The sequence below is a fragment of the Rousettus aegyptiacus genome, unplaced genomic scaffold (assembly GCF_014176215.1).
Source record: "Rousettus aegyptiacus isolate mRouAeg1 unplaced genomic scaffold, mRouAeg1.p scaffold_m13_p_8, whole genome shotgun sequence".
Taxonomy (NCBI): Eukaryota; Metazoa; Chordata; class Mammalia; order Chiroptera; family Pteropodidae; genus Rousettus; species Rousettus aegyptiacus.
Genome location: NW_023416311.1, coordinates 89,058,079 through 89,071,817, shown reverse-complemented (window position 1 = coordinate 89,071,817; position 13,739 = coordinate 89,058,079). Strand labels below are relative to the sequence as shown.

Sequence of the window (13,739 nt, the reverse complement as noted above, 5' to 3'; positions counted from 1 at the left end):
ATTAATTTCTTATTCTGTTTCTTAACATAATATTCAAGTGCATTCTCTATTGATTTTGTTATTCAATTATGCCATTTGCTATGTGAATAAATTGTCCTCTTAATTATAGTATGGGAGTTCTATAGTATAAAAATTGAAAGTTATAAAAAGTGAACTGTAATATGCAATCCGTTCTAGGATATTCTATCAATTAGAAATAGTGTTAGCCACAAGCAACAGAAACTTGACTAGCAGGCTTAAACCACAAGGACATAATAAAGAGACCAGAGAGGAGCCATACCAAGATTGAATCAGCAGCTCGAAAACGTCATCAAGGATACAGGCTCCTTAGAGTTTTCTGCAAGGTCCTCCTTGGTGTGTATTCAATTATTTTCCAAAACAAGACCACATGCCCATGCAGATAAATCACTGGCAAGGAGCAACAAGATTGTCATAATTACTTTATATCAAATGTGACTTATACGCAGAGGCTAATTGTGTTGACAAGGAAGGTAAGCAACAGACAGAATCTGCCCCATGTAAAGCCCCTTCTGAAGCCAAGTATATAATGACAGTTACTAGCTTTAGTATTTAAGTGTCCCCATGGATTTATCTCCAAGTCAGAAGGTCCCCTCCTGGATAGAAAGGCACCACCTCTGATATCAAGAAATAAATGCCATTATCCACTATCCTCCACTGGGATTTGACGAAGATAAAAGGGGAAGCAAATAGGCAAATGGCAGAGAGCAACTTCATTTTTGCAGTTGGAAACTGCAAAAAACTATTAAGTCTTAGGTCTTAAAAGTTTCACAGATAATGTTTTCTTCTACTAGTTGCTCACCAGCCCTACTTAGCTCTCACTTGTAGCAACTCAGTGGCCAAACAGTTTCTGCCCTCTACTCCATGTCCCACTAAGACTGTCCTGGGAAGACTAGAAGAGCTCTGAAGTAAAGGTCAGAACATTGCTCAACTCCAAGGTCAAAGCCTTTAGGAACAACATCTCCACACCCTCACCACAGTCAAATCATCTTTGTGACATTATGTTCCTTTTAAAATGGAAAGCAAATACAATGCAATATACATATGCCTTACTGTTATACACCTGAAACTCACTGAATTTCGTTAATCAATGTCACCATAATAAAAATAAATGAGTTTAAATAGAAAGAAAGAAAGAAAGAAAGAAAGAAAGAAAGAAAGGAAGGAAGGAAGGAAGGAAGGAAGGAAGGAAGGAAGGAAGGAAGGAAGGAAGGAAGGAAGGAAGGAAAAAATGGAAAGCAGGGGGTCAAATGTCTGCGTTAAACACTGGCCCCTGCTAAGTGCACATACATTGCAAACTAATTCAAAAACTGCTTTAGAGCATAAATCTGGCAATCTGGCCTATGGAGAAAGAGCTTTCCAAATTTGCAGTCAGAATGTACTAAAGGGAAAGAAAATAAACTATGAAATCAAAGTCATAATCAGCTTAAGTGGAAACAATACTGTATCTGTTCATGATGGCCGTTCCCATCACCAGTTGAATTAGCCAAAGTCCCAGACTGCATGACACCAAGCCGGAGGCTTCAGGAGACTTACGACTGATATTCAACAATGTTGAGCAGCAGAAAGAAGACACGGCGTTCACCAAGCGGGCCAGCAATGAGCCCTTAGGAAAGTTGCTTAGACTTGGGTCTCAGTTTCTGTTTCTATAACAATTCCAAAAACAAAGTGTGCAACAGGGTTGGAATGGGACCACGTCAAATAAAATAAAAGGTACCGTTTATTATCATATTGATAAATCAGGTTAAGTTCTTCTTGGGAACATCTTAAATATATGGGGCATTAAATAAAATAAATGGAAATGAAAAGTCAAGTGAAGGGTCTTCGTGTGACACATTTCGGTGCCAATTTTTTCCAGTGTAGAATTTTTTATCCAGATTGTCATAATATCCCCCCAGAGACTTGTTAACTACAAATTATGGACATTTCATATATTTGGAGAAACTGAAGATGAAAATGACATGAAAACCTAATGTAAATCTATAAGCCAGATATGATTAGAAAATTTTGACATTAAGCCTGATATTCAAAAGAAACTCTGAAATTTAAGCAAATGCTTAGGAATTTAAACATTAAGTCATTTGGCACTCATTGTTTTGTCTTCTTCATACTACATCAACCAGGGATATAATCAACATATAGTGGGGAAAACTCTTAATAAATACCTCTTCTCCTTTTCTGTGTTTCGGTTATGCCCCAACTTTGTCTTTACCTCAGTTTCTCTCTGTGTAGCACAGATCCCAACCCGCCCCCTCCACCCCAAACACACACACACACACACACACACACACACACACACACACACACACGCCTCTGGGCTAATGAGTTAGGCAGCAATTTAGAGAGGCAAAGCTGGGAGCACAAATATGCGAAGAGGGGTGAGTCCCAAAGCAATCCATTGGCACTTACCTCCTTGCGGTACAATTATGCTGGTTCCTTACAGCCATGGGTTATACTCTTGGTGTCACCCCTGATAAACACTCTATCTGCTTTACTTCCCCGGTTGGTAATTTACATACCATTTTTCTCCTGCCACTCTTCTCAAAACCAACAGATTTTTCTCTAAGCAGCCATTTCATTTTTTTATTATCTGCAAAGGTGGAACTGATCCAGCTTAACAGATGTTGTCTGAATGAAACGTCTATTTTCTTCCATTTTTAGTGATAAACCACCTGTGGTTCCATTTTTTTGACATTTTTTCCCCAGTTCCCTGCTTTTTTTGATTAAAGGCCTGAGTTCCTTAACAAAGTTCATTTTGTCATCCTAACATTATGCACAAGTGGGATACGGCTTCCCTTCTTGACTGTAAATCGGGTTTTTTAAGTAGGCGTGCACCATTTAGATACGTATGCTTGAGAACAGATGGGTGCCAAAATCTACAATGCATAGAAAAAATAATAATTTGAAAAAAAATTTTTGAAAGAAAGTTATACATTTTTTTTTTAGGATCCTAGAACTTCACATTGAGAAGGGGCATCACAGTTCAACTATTTTATACAACACTTTCCCTTGCCTGTCTCCCTGTCACACCCACCCAAACCTATAACGTGTTAGAGTAAATGAGGAAATTCAAAGGACATACTTACAGCATATTTAAGATAATATAAATTGGCCACAAAAGATAACTGATCTTTTCCATGTTAAATCTTGAATCGTAGATGGTTCTGCTATTCTAGTCATACCCTTCAAGTGATATTTTTTTCCAATTAGATGAAATATGAAGAGAAAGAAATAATTTTTTTTTTAATTTCAAGAAAATAAGGAAGTAGAGGAGTTTGTCAACAGGCTGAAACGCTTTAGGCAAATCTTTTTAAGATAATGGAATTGTTTCAGATGCTCCTAAAAGGAAAAAATGAGAGAACCTTTGTCTCAGACCCCTTTTTCCAGGCCCCACCTTTTGTTCTATGAGAAGAGACTTTCCAACTCATTCCACAAACCTACATCAAGAAACTATTCTGTGCCAGGCCCTGAGCTAGGGACTGGAAAGAATAAAACATAATCACGTCTCTAAAGAGCTCCCAGTTTGGAAGGAAAAACAAACACAAGGAATAATAGTTAAAATACCATGTGCTAAGAAACAAAACAGGGGTATCTGCAAAGTGCTTAGGGCTTATAAAAGGGGTAAAACCAAGTCTTCTAGGTGAAGTCAGGGAAGGCTTCTCAGAGGCAGTGGCACATTACGAAGAATAAAGAACTCCGCAAAATCTGTACAGGCAGGTCCTAGTTCTCCCTCCAAGTTTCCTCAGAATAACTCTAAAGAAAGCAGCCCAATAACATTTCTTCAGGATGATTCATGGGAATGCTAGGCAACTGCCACCCCTAATAGCATCTCTAAGGAAAGCAATTAACTTGCAATTTTCCTTTATTATTTCACACATCCACGTAATTAAATCTTCTTAACATACTTATTTCATAGTGTTTTATGAAGAATGATAATGCTGTTACTATATACTAATGATAATATAATTAGCCACCAGTTTCACATGCTTTGATACATTCTTCCAAAAAATTATTCTAAAATACAACGTAGGCATGAGGATGAGAATGCTCTAAGCTTTTTCTTCTAGGACACTACTGCTTGTCACTATTTCACAGTAAAGAAATATCTTAAAAGGTTTGCCTTAGATTCTTCTGTTTTCAAGGAAAATATAAAGGTTTATTTGGATAGACTAAAAATCTCACTGGTAACATCTCAGGGGTTTTGCTTAAAAATATATGGTTATTGTCATTGTGCTATCTTTATTATACTATATAAATATTATACTATATATGCATATACACACATATACATATATGTATACATATGTATAACTCTTCTCTATGTAGTATATTATTTCATGTGTACATATATACACACGTACATATGTAGTTATATATAGTATATATATATATTTATATGTATATATTATATATACAGTTATATGTACATGTTTATACCTATATATACCACAAGGAGCCCTTTAACCTTGCCTCAAATCTCATCTCTATCTTACAAATATCAGAAGTTACTTTTCCTCAATCTCTTTCATGAAAGCTCTATGGGCCAAGATAGCAATGTGAGTCTTGGCTGTGGTTTCCTCAGAGCTACGTGTTATGGAGCAGCACCCTGACTCCCCATTACAGCGCCGCGTGTACACGATTTTAAATCCACTTTTCCGAAAGTGAGCAGGAGTCCATTTATTTCACTTACTTTCATTGTCACTTTATGCCGTTTAGGACTGCATTTAAATCTAGTTCAGAGCAACAGAGCAAGTCTTACAATAAAATGAACTGGTCCTAATGGATCATCACTCATATAGTTTGATCCCTTCTATCCTGATATCTCATATGAAAGTTTCCTTTCGAAATTACAACCTACTGTTTTAATTGGATTAAAACAATTTTTGATGACTGAATGTTTCAAGAGATGGCTTAACATTTCAAATATTACTCTCTCCCTTACATATAGTATTCTTATTTTTCAGTGCATTTTTATAACTAGCATCCTATCTATACCTACAAACATTTACATGATAAGGTGAAAGAATTTAAGATCATGACCCCTTAAAAGTCAGGAGATATTCTATGGCCATGCTACCCTGAACAAGTCTGATCCCATCTGATCTTGCAATCTAAGCAGGGTCGGGCTTGGTTAATGCTTGGATGGGAGACCACCTAGGAAGACCAGGTGCTGTAGGCATAAAATAATAATAATAATAATAAGGGATTGTAAGTTGACAAGGTCCTTGCAATCTGTGAGGTCAACCAAGGGTTGCCTCAGCTAAAAAAATAAAATAAAAAGTCAGGCAATAAGCTTAATAGGTGTATTAAAGGCTCTCTTATAATAACTTTGAACAATGACATGGTTACATTTGGAGGGAAGCAAGGCCAAAGGTTTGCCTTACATGACCAAAATTTCTCTCTTTTTTCTCACTCATCAAAACACACTGCCTCTTTCCTTTTCAAATATATACCTGGCACACAATATTAAAACTTCAGGTGCTGAGACAAAGCTTACGTGGTACTTTCTTCTAGTTTACAAATATCACAGACAGTGTACTTTACATTTCTCTCTAAGCTGTCTTTGGGCTCAAGCAATCTGGACAAGATTGTGCCAAAAACTTCCTGATGGGATTTTTTTTTTTAATTAGTTTTGTGCACAATTCTCATTAAGGTCAGTGCAGAATGATTTATCCAAGTAAGTCATTTATCTGCACAGCGGCTTAACAAAAACTAGGCTGTATCATTCTTTAAATATCTCATCATTCAGTGTTGCTGATGCTCCTGTGTCATCAACCATAAACCACTGGCATTTTCCAGCTCTGCTGTATATCGCTGGTTGACTCACTAGCATAGAGGTGCACAAGCAGAATTAAGGACCTATTTATAACGTCATGCAGAACTGTAAAGTATACACTTTACAGAACATTTTGTCTTAAGGAAGGAGGTTAGTTTTTCCAAAAGCCTAACTCACATATTCCTATGCTTCTGACCAGTAGGAGTCCAGCATGAGTATTGAGAGATAAAATGACTGATTTCGAAGAGTGCTTTCTCTGTTTTTGCTTATGAACATGCAATGGCTGTCTCAAGGAAGACATGTTAAAAGGAAGATTACCAAACATACAAGATCCACCACCAATTTTAAATCAGAATGGAAGCTTTAGTTTCATTAAAAGGGATTTGCACTAACAGAGAGAATATTTTAGCACTTCACTATTCCTTATTTTCTTATTCTTTTTGCCTCCTTTGTATTTAAGGCTTCACTGTCAAGAGAAAAAGCAAAATAAACAGTTCTCAAAGTTGACTCCTATAGAAAACTGAGGTTCCAAGAAATGGAGCCTGATATTTCTTATTAAATCAAATCTTGGTGATTTTCTTTTAAGATTTTCATAAGCTGGGACCACTAATGAATTGATTTTTCTCAACAGAATGTGTTTTCCCCATTCATTTTTCTTAAAAGTTTAACACATCTGCAGCTTGTCTACATTAGAATTTCATGTGAGACGGTATTTGTAGCATGGCATTACAGTCTTAGTTTTGAGCTTAATGTAACAAGAGTTCATAATTTTTGCAAAGACAATTATAACGTTCAGGAGTTTTATTATATGAGCCATTTGGGGCTTCTAAATTTTTCTGCTTCCAATTCTTCCCAGAATCATCTTCCTAAAGTAACTCTGATTTAACTCATCTATGAAAAACCTTAACTGGCTCCCCATTACATATTCCACAAAATCCAAACATCTGAGCAGAGCACTCAGGGTTCTTCTGAGCTATGCTGGAGTTCATTGCTTTGCAAAGATAAACTTACATAAGGCTTGGTATGTGTGTGTGTGTGTACTGAGTCATATCACACAACATACAGGAGAGAGGAAGGGGGAGAGAGAGAGAGGCGGGGGGGGGGGACGGGGGGAGAGAGAGAGAGAGAGACATCAGACTATTTTCACTCATAATATATTCCCAGAATCTATATGACTTATTTTCCCAAAGAAACCATATTTAATTAACTATCGTATTCTGAACAAAGAAACTTGTATAAAATAAATAGCAGACATGCCAACAGTAATAGTTGAGAAAATAAACCTAAAGATATATATCCTAAAACTCCTGGATATATATCCTAAAACTCCTGGATATAATAAAATAATCCTTCAAGTCAAATAAGATATATGATCAAAAATTATAGTTGTAGATCACCAAAGGGACTTATGCACATATAGCACATAAGACTACTCTCTTCCATAATATTTTACCTAAAATTAATATGCAAGCTATAACAAACATTAAATTGCTCATTAATAATAACAATGCTCATATCCTAAGAATTTAGAATTATTTAGTTTAATAATTTGGAGTGCTCAGGTAGCTCTAAGAAAGCTATTCAAAAACTATTGGATGGGTTTCTTTTCTTACAAGAAGTTTTCTTGCCGTGAGAAATTATTCACATCTCATCCTAGTTTCTTAGAGGTATTTTCAGGCAGATACATCAATGTTTTCATAGGTGTTATGTTCTTTCTCCACTGAAAAATATTCTTTTTTCTTTAAATAAGGACTGCTCCCATGTTCCCCCACTTCACTTTGTCTTCTTAAGTTTAGTGGGAGCTGGTAGCTAATTGAAGGAAGACCACCAAGAAAAAGTGAGTTTCACTCAACATTATCTTGACACTAGCTAGGGAGGAATAATCTTCCTTAGAGATTCATTTAAAAATTTTTTTTCATTAGTATTCACAGTTTAAAAATTATTTTAAACCACCTCATATTTTATAACAGAAGCTCAGAGCAACATCATCTAAGGGTCACCTTCAGTTGAGCAAGAGAGGCACAGGAACTTAGGATTTTGTTAAATAAGAGTTAGGAAAAAATCAGAGAGCCATGGGAATCAGAAGTTCATTCATTAAATTTCTACTCTGTCACAGTTTAGTTTTAATATCAGCACCTCTTGTCCAACACCTTTTTTCTCTTTGCACCTCACGAATACCAATCTTAAAATTCCAAAAATGAGACAGACAGTAAATTGGCCCAAAGACTTCAGAAAACTTGCATTATCTACTAAAGCTGAATTTACCTATATCTTATGACTTAGCAATTCCACTCTTAATTGTACCTCCAACTCAAATACATACATCCATTCACCAAAGAAGTGTCCTAGTTAGCATGTTCATAGCCAAACTCTTTATAACATCCAGAAAAACAGAAACAACCAAATTCCATCAACAACAAATTTGCTAGATAAATAAATAAATAAAGTATATGTACTCATTATTCATAAATGAGAATGATCAGCAGCTATATATAATATGATGACTCTCACCAACATAATGTTGGAAGAAAGAAGGCAGATATGAAGAATAAATAGAGAATAATGTCTTTAGTACAGCCAAAAGTATAAAATCAGGCAAAAGAAAAAGTAGTCTGTGCCCTTAGAGGTCAACATATGGATACTGTTGGAAAGAAAGGAGGAGTTAGTGACTAAAACAAAGCATGAGGGATTTATGTGGTGCTAACAGTGTTTCGTTTCTTGATTTAAGTGCTGGTTACAGAGGTGTGTTCAGTATCTGAAAATTTAATGATTTTTATACTGATGCTATGTGTACTTTTCTGATATGTGCATATTTTAATTTGATAAAGTTTTTTTATGAACCCAGAAAGTCCAAAGCACCTTTCTGGTGCTACCAATGTGACTCTTTAAGGATTTTAAGGTTTTCTGTATATTCCAGTAAGTACTAAATGAAAATATTATTCAAAGAAGGCACAAATCAGCCACTTTCAGTCCAGCCGAGTTGAGGGGTTTTTTGTTTTTGTCTTTTTTTTTTTTTAAGGTAAAACCTATCAGAAAACTAGAAAAGAAACTAAGTTAATATCTGATATCATGTTCTGCACCAAGTAGTTTATGTAAAGGTCACCTTCGACACAATTCCCATGAAAGAAAATACGTATGGGATGTCACTCCAATTTTTTCAAATCAGTTATAATTCCTATAAATTAGCAAACTGACAGAGAACTAAATTTCATGGAGAATCTCAGAAGGTCAAGAAAATGACAGCTTTTCTTCCTCTGGAAATTTGCTGTGGCTTCATCACCAAGAAAATATGTTTCTTCACCGTCACCATCACTTTCCCAAAATTGTTTTTCTTTAAAAAGTCAAATATGCAGAAAGAACATTCTTACCAACTATTCTGCCATTGTGACATTCCTGTAAACTATACTTCCCAAGATCGAGACATGAACATACTGTAATGATAACAGCTGGATGCTTGGAAGATGTTAGCAAGTGACTGTGCTGATACTTTAAATCTGGACTTTCTTCAGATGCCAAACAGCATATTTCTGAGATCACATTATCTTTTTCAGAAGTTATACATCCAATCTCTTCTCTCAGGAAGTTCCACAGGGACAAGATATAGAACAAACCATAAATGTTCAAAGGAGAGAATGTGTTGATGGGTCTGGCTCCTATTCACTGAAAAATTAAATATTCAGACTTGGGCAAGAACTCTAGCTTTCTTCTTCATGGGAGATAAATGCAAAATAACTCTTCTGACTGGCTCCTTCTCTTTAAATGCTCTTTTCCATTCACTCCCAGAGGATCCAAAAACACAGGTCAGGCTGCCACAACACAACAGTTTGAAGTCTCTTGAATTGCCTTTATTTCATCAAATAATCTCTTTACCACTCAAAAGGACATATGATCCAAACCTGAGTTTGAAAATAAATATGTGCCTAAAGCAGATCACACTCTTGAGAACATATTCCTCTCAACTTCACCATGCTGAAAGCATTAAGAGTTGCAAAGCATATTTAGATCATTTGTATTAAAGCCTTCACTGAACAATCAGATTAAGAGACTTGGCTAAGAGAATGCAACTGATTAAAGTTTGAGCTAAGACTAGAATCTATATTGCTAATTTCAAGTCTAACTTTTTTGTGCTATATCAAGATGCCTTTGAGTCACAAGAAATTAATGAATGACAATGTAGTTTTGTGGGTTATGCATTGTTAATCAAGCAAAACCAAGAATTATTGTTACAGAGAATAAAATAAAACTCTTTATGAACTGGACATTCTTCAAGGAGGTACATAATCTAGTGGAAATGCCCAAGTCCAGCAACTCCCACATTTGTTTTATTACATGATGAACACCCAGAAGGAAATATAAGACAAGAAAAACAGAGCACAGACATGCATGTACATACACACACATGCTCCCTTTTTTCCTGCTTTATTCCATTCTAACGAACCACTTATATTCTAAGAATAAAGATTAGGAAATAAATAAGCAACAGTCTCCCAATTTTACCAGAGAGAAAAGGAGGGATCAAGTCCACAAGAGATGGACTTTTTCAAGGACCTAAGATCGATAAGAAAAAAAGAGTTTCTCATTCATTCTTCCATTTCTTCAACATATTTGTAGTTCATGCCTGCCCTGTCTACGTATGGTGATAGTCAATGGAGACACAAAGATGAATAACACTGGTCCCTGCCATCAGGATGCTGGCCGTTAACTGGGCAGATGGCAATTGCCAAGCAGTGTGGTAAATGCCATGGTAGAACAGGACAGCCAAGAGAAAGGGTTTACAAGGGGTGGAGGTTAGGGGATGTAGGGAAGTAGAGGGGAGAAAAGGAAAATGGAAAGAATTAATTCTAAGCTCTTACTAAGAGCAACTAGTAAAAATGTGAGAAATTGTATCATTTTCTTCTCTGAGGGACTTTTACACATTCTTACTGGTTCAATGGTTCTCAAGTATGGCCCCAAGGCTAGAAGCATCAAGCATTACCTGAAAATTGGTTAGAAATATAAATTCTTGAGTCTTACCCCAAAACTACTGAATCAGAAACTTGAGTGGGGTCAAGCAATCTGCCTGCAACAAGCCCCTCAAGTAATTTTGATGTGCGCTAAAGTTTGAGAACCTCTGGACAAGATAAATCAAACTATACAATCTACCGATGGAACTCACAGAAGCTGTACCATTGGCTCTCTCAGGTTATGTGGTCTCTGATGTTCAGCATTTGCTTCTTTTTCTACATTCCTCCTATAGAAAAGGCCCTCTACCTCAACTTATCTATAGTTTTCCACATGTCCACCCTTTGCCCTAGCTCTACAAGACCTTAGGGCTCTGGGATCTAGAATGTCTAGCTACATTCTCCAAATGTCTAGACGTTAAGCCTCTTGGTTCCAATTCTCAAGAGAAAGAATTTGATTATCCTGATTTGGCTCAATAGTTCACCTAGTTGTGGCCTTAGGACACAGGCAGACAGAGCAGAAGAGAAGGCTGAATATTGACCTTAAAAAAGTTATGTCCTTGGCAAGGAGACAATGCTCAGAAAAGATAATAAAATAGAAATGATCCATTTGTTCCCCTGAGAGTTTTAACTTTAGGAGTCACTGAAGGAATCATGTAGTCTTAATTTCTGTGAATCCCCAACAAACAGTAAGAAATTCATAGAATATTTTTCATTATTGCAATAGTTTTTTAAAAGATAATTTGATTATATACATCAAAAATATTAATTATATAGACACCATTCATCCCAGCAATGGAAATTCTAGGTTTTAATCCTAAGGAGAAAATTAGGATGTGTTCAATAAGAAATAAGCAAAAAAAAAATTCTTGTCACAATATTTTTTTCATAGCAAAATTTAAAAAAATAAAACATTAAATAGCTAGAAGTAGGAATTTTGATTAATGAAAGTCATTTTTAGTATTTTTGTTTCTACAAAAAATGCATCAAAATCTATTTTTCGTGAGCTTTACTCTTTCATGAAGAATATCAGTAAGCCTTAACATTGTTTTGATACTGGCATAAGGAAATTGCAAAAAGACTGCCTCCCACATTCTGTTTTTCTTGTGTGGGTTACAGTCACCATGATGTTCAAGCTGCAGCTGCTAGATGATCACTTCCAGCTGCAGATTTGATCTGCTCCTACTAGTCTCTAATTGAATTTAGCTGTTTCCCTCTCTCTCCTCTGCCTCAGCAGAGGCCTCCTAATCTTAAAAGTCCAAGGCTGCCTCCTTGCCTCTGTCCAATACTCCAACAGCAGAAAAGTCCATGTCTTGAGTTCTAAATCTCAACTAGAACAAATTGTAGTCATTTGGTCAATAATTTAATATAATTTTTATAATACTGGCTAAATAGTTCTAGCCTTTGACTTAATAACTTAATACTTGAGTTTCTAGGTCCTCTGATTATCTTCACATATAAAGGCAGAATGAGCTGGAATGTTAGAAACACAGAATGAGATGTATCTTTTCTTTAAATGTAATGTCCAAGAGAGACTATAGAATTATAGTGTTATAACACAAATAGCTAGAATTCATAAAGAGTGGTTTCCCCTAACTCAGAATCTTCTCTCTATCATAGTGTTTGTTAAGGAAACAAGGAATTGGGTTTGTATGATAATTCTTCGTCAGTTGCTAAGAAGGTAACCTTGGAATTTTTTTACTATAAATTCAGGACTTCAACTAGAGACACAGGTAAAAACTCAGAAGAGTTTAAGGTCTGACAACAATGTTAATAAAGGTCAAAGCAATTTACATCATACTCAATGACTACAATTTCTTAATAGCCCCAAAGTCATCACATTTGCCATTAGTCAGTGCCTATAACAGGGACACCAGAGTGCAATATGACTAACTTGGCTGAGGATCTCAGAAATATGATGAAAGCTAAACTCTCTCCTAAAAAGAGTATGCAGAACATAAAGAATACAATGCAGCTCATTGGTATTGCACATGAAAGTATCTTATTTTTGTGCCTTCTTAGCCCACTGTTGTTGTTGACCTCAGATAGTCACTATCCCTAAATTTCTTCATTCGTAACAAGGAGGAAACTTCAAAAGAGCTAACAAATAATAGTTTGGAGCTGCTCTGGCTGAAATGATCGAGACAGAAACAGAATTCTATTATTTTGTCTCCCCTTTAACTTCCTCTGTTTCCTCCCTGTACCCAAAGATGGCCATAGATAAACCCTGGCAAAACCTAAGGCTCTGCAGAACCCAGAATGACACCCAGTAGGCTACGTAATTTCTAGGGCCCCTATTTACTATAACATCCTTCACTGTTATGTGTCTGTAACTTCTTTGTAAAAATAGACATTGATTACTCAGCTTAATATACTGGCACCCAGCACATAGCAGTGCTCCATGAATTTTGAGGAATGAAACTTGAAATTGTATCTCTATTTACCCAATGATCTAGTAAAACTTTCAGAGGAGTAGATATTTCTAGGACCTGGTGATTAAAGGTGATTTTGGCTCCCATTATTAATACAAGGAAGGCTCCTTGTCTTTCCATAACTTTACCTGAAGTCAAAGCTGATGGATGTAGATCATAGCTTCTAAACCAAATTCAGTAATTTGGGGAATTTAAGACATAAAAGACCAGGAATTGAGGCAGTCTTTTTTGGGAGGCTGTAACTGTTAGATATAAGATTTATGAACTATCAACAGCCAAGTTCCCACTTTTGACTGGAGAAGCAGAAGCAGTGATCTATGAGGGCTGAAAAACAGGGAAGTCAGATGCACAGAGAGGAGCAGAGGCTGGAGACACAGGGAATTGTGACAGCATCTGAGGCCATGTTCCTAGGGTTCTGCCAATGACTGTTATAAATTCTCTTTTGGCTTAAGGTAGTTAAATTACAATGTATTAAAGGGGACCAAAGTTTTGACACCCTGAAGCTGCCTTTTGAGAGATTTATTTTAACCTGGCTATTAAGAAACACTAGACTCAGAAAAAACCTTTGACCTT

General features: G+C 36.1%; 1 pseudogene; it reads left to right on the top strand.

Annotated features, from left to right (window-relative positions):
* The first annotated feature begins 5,078 nt into the window (after positions 1-5,078).
* Positions 5,079-5,197, top strand: LOC118607602 (annotated as a pseudogene).
* The last annotated feature ends 8,542 nt before the right edge of the window (positions 5,198-13,739 follow it).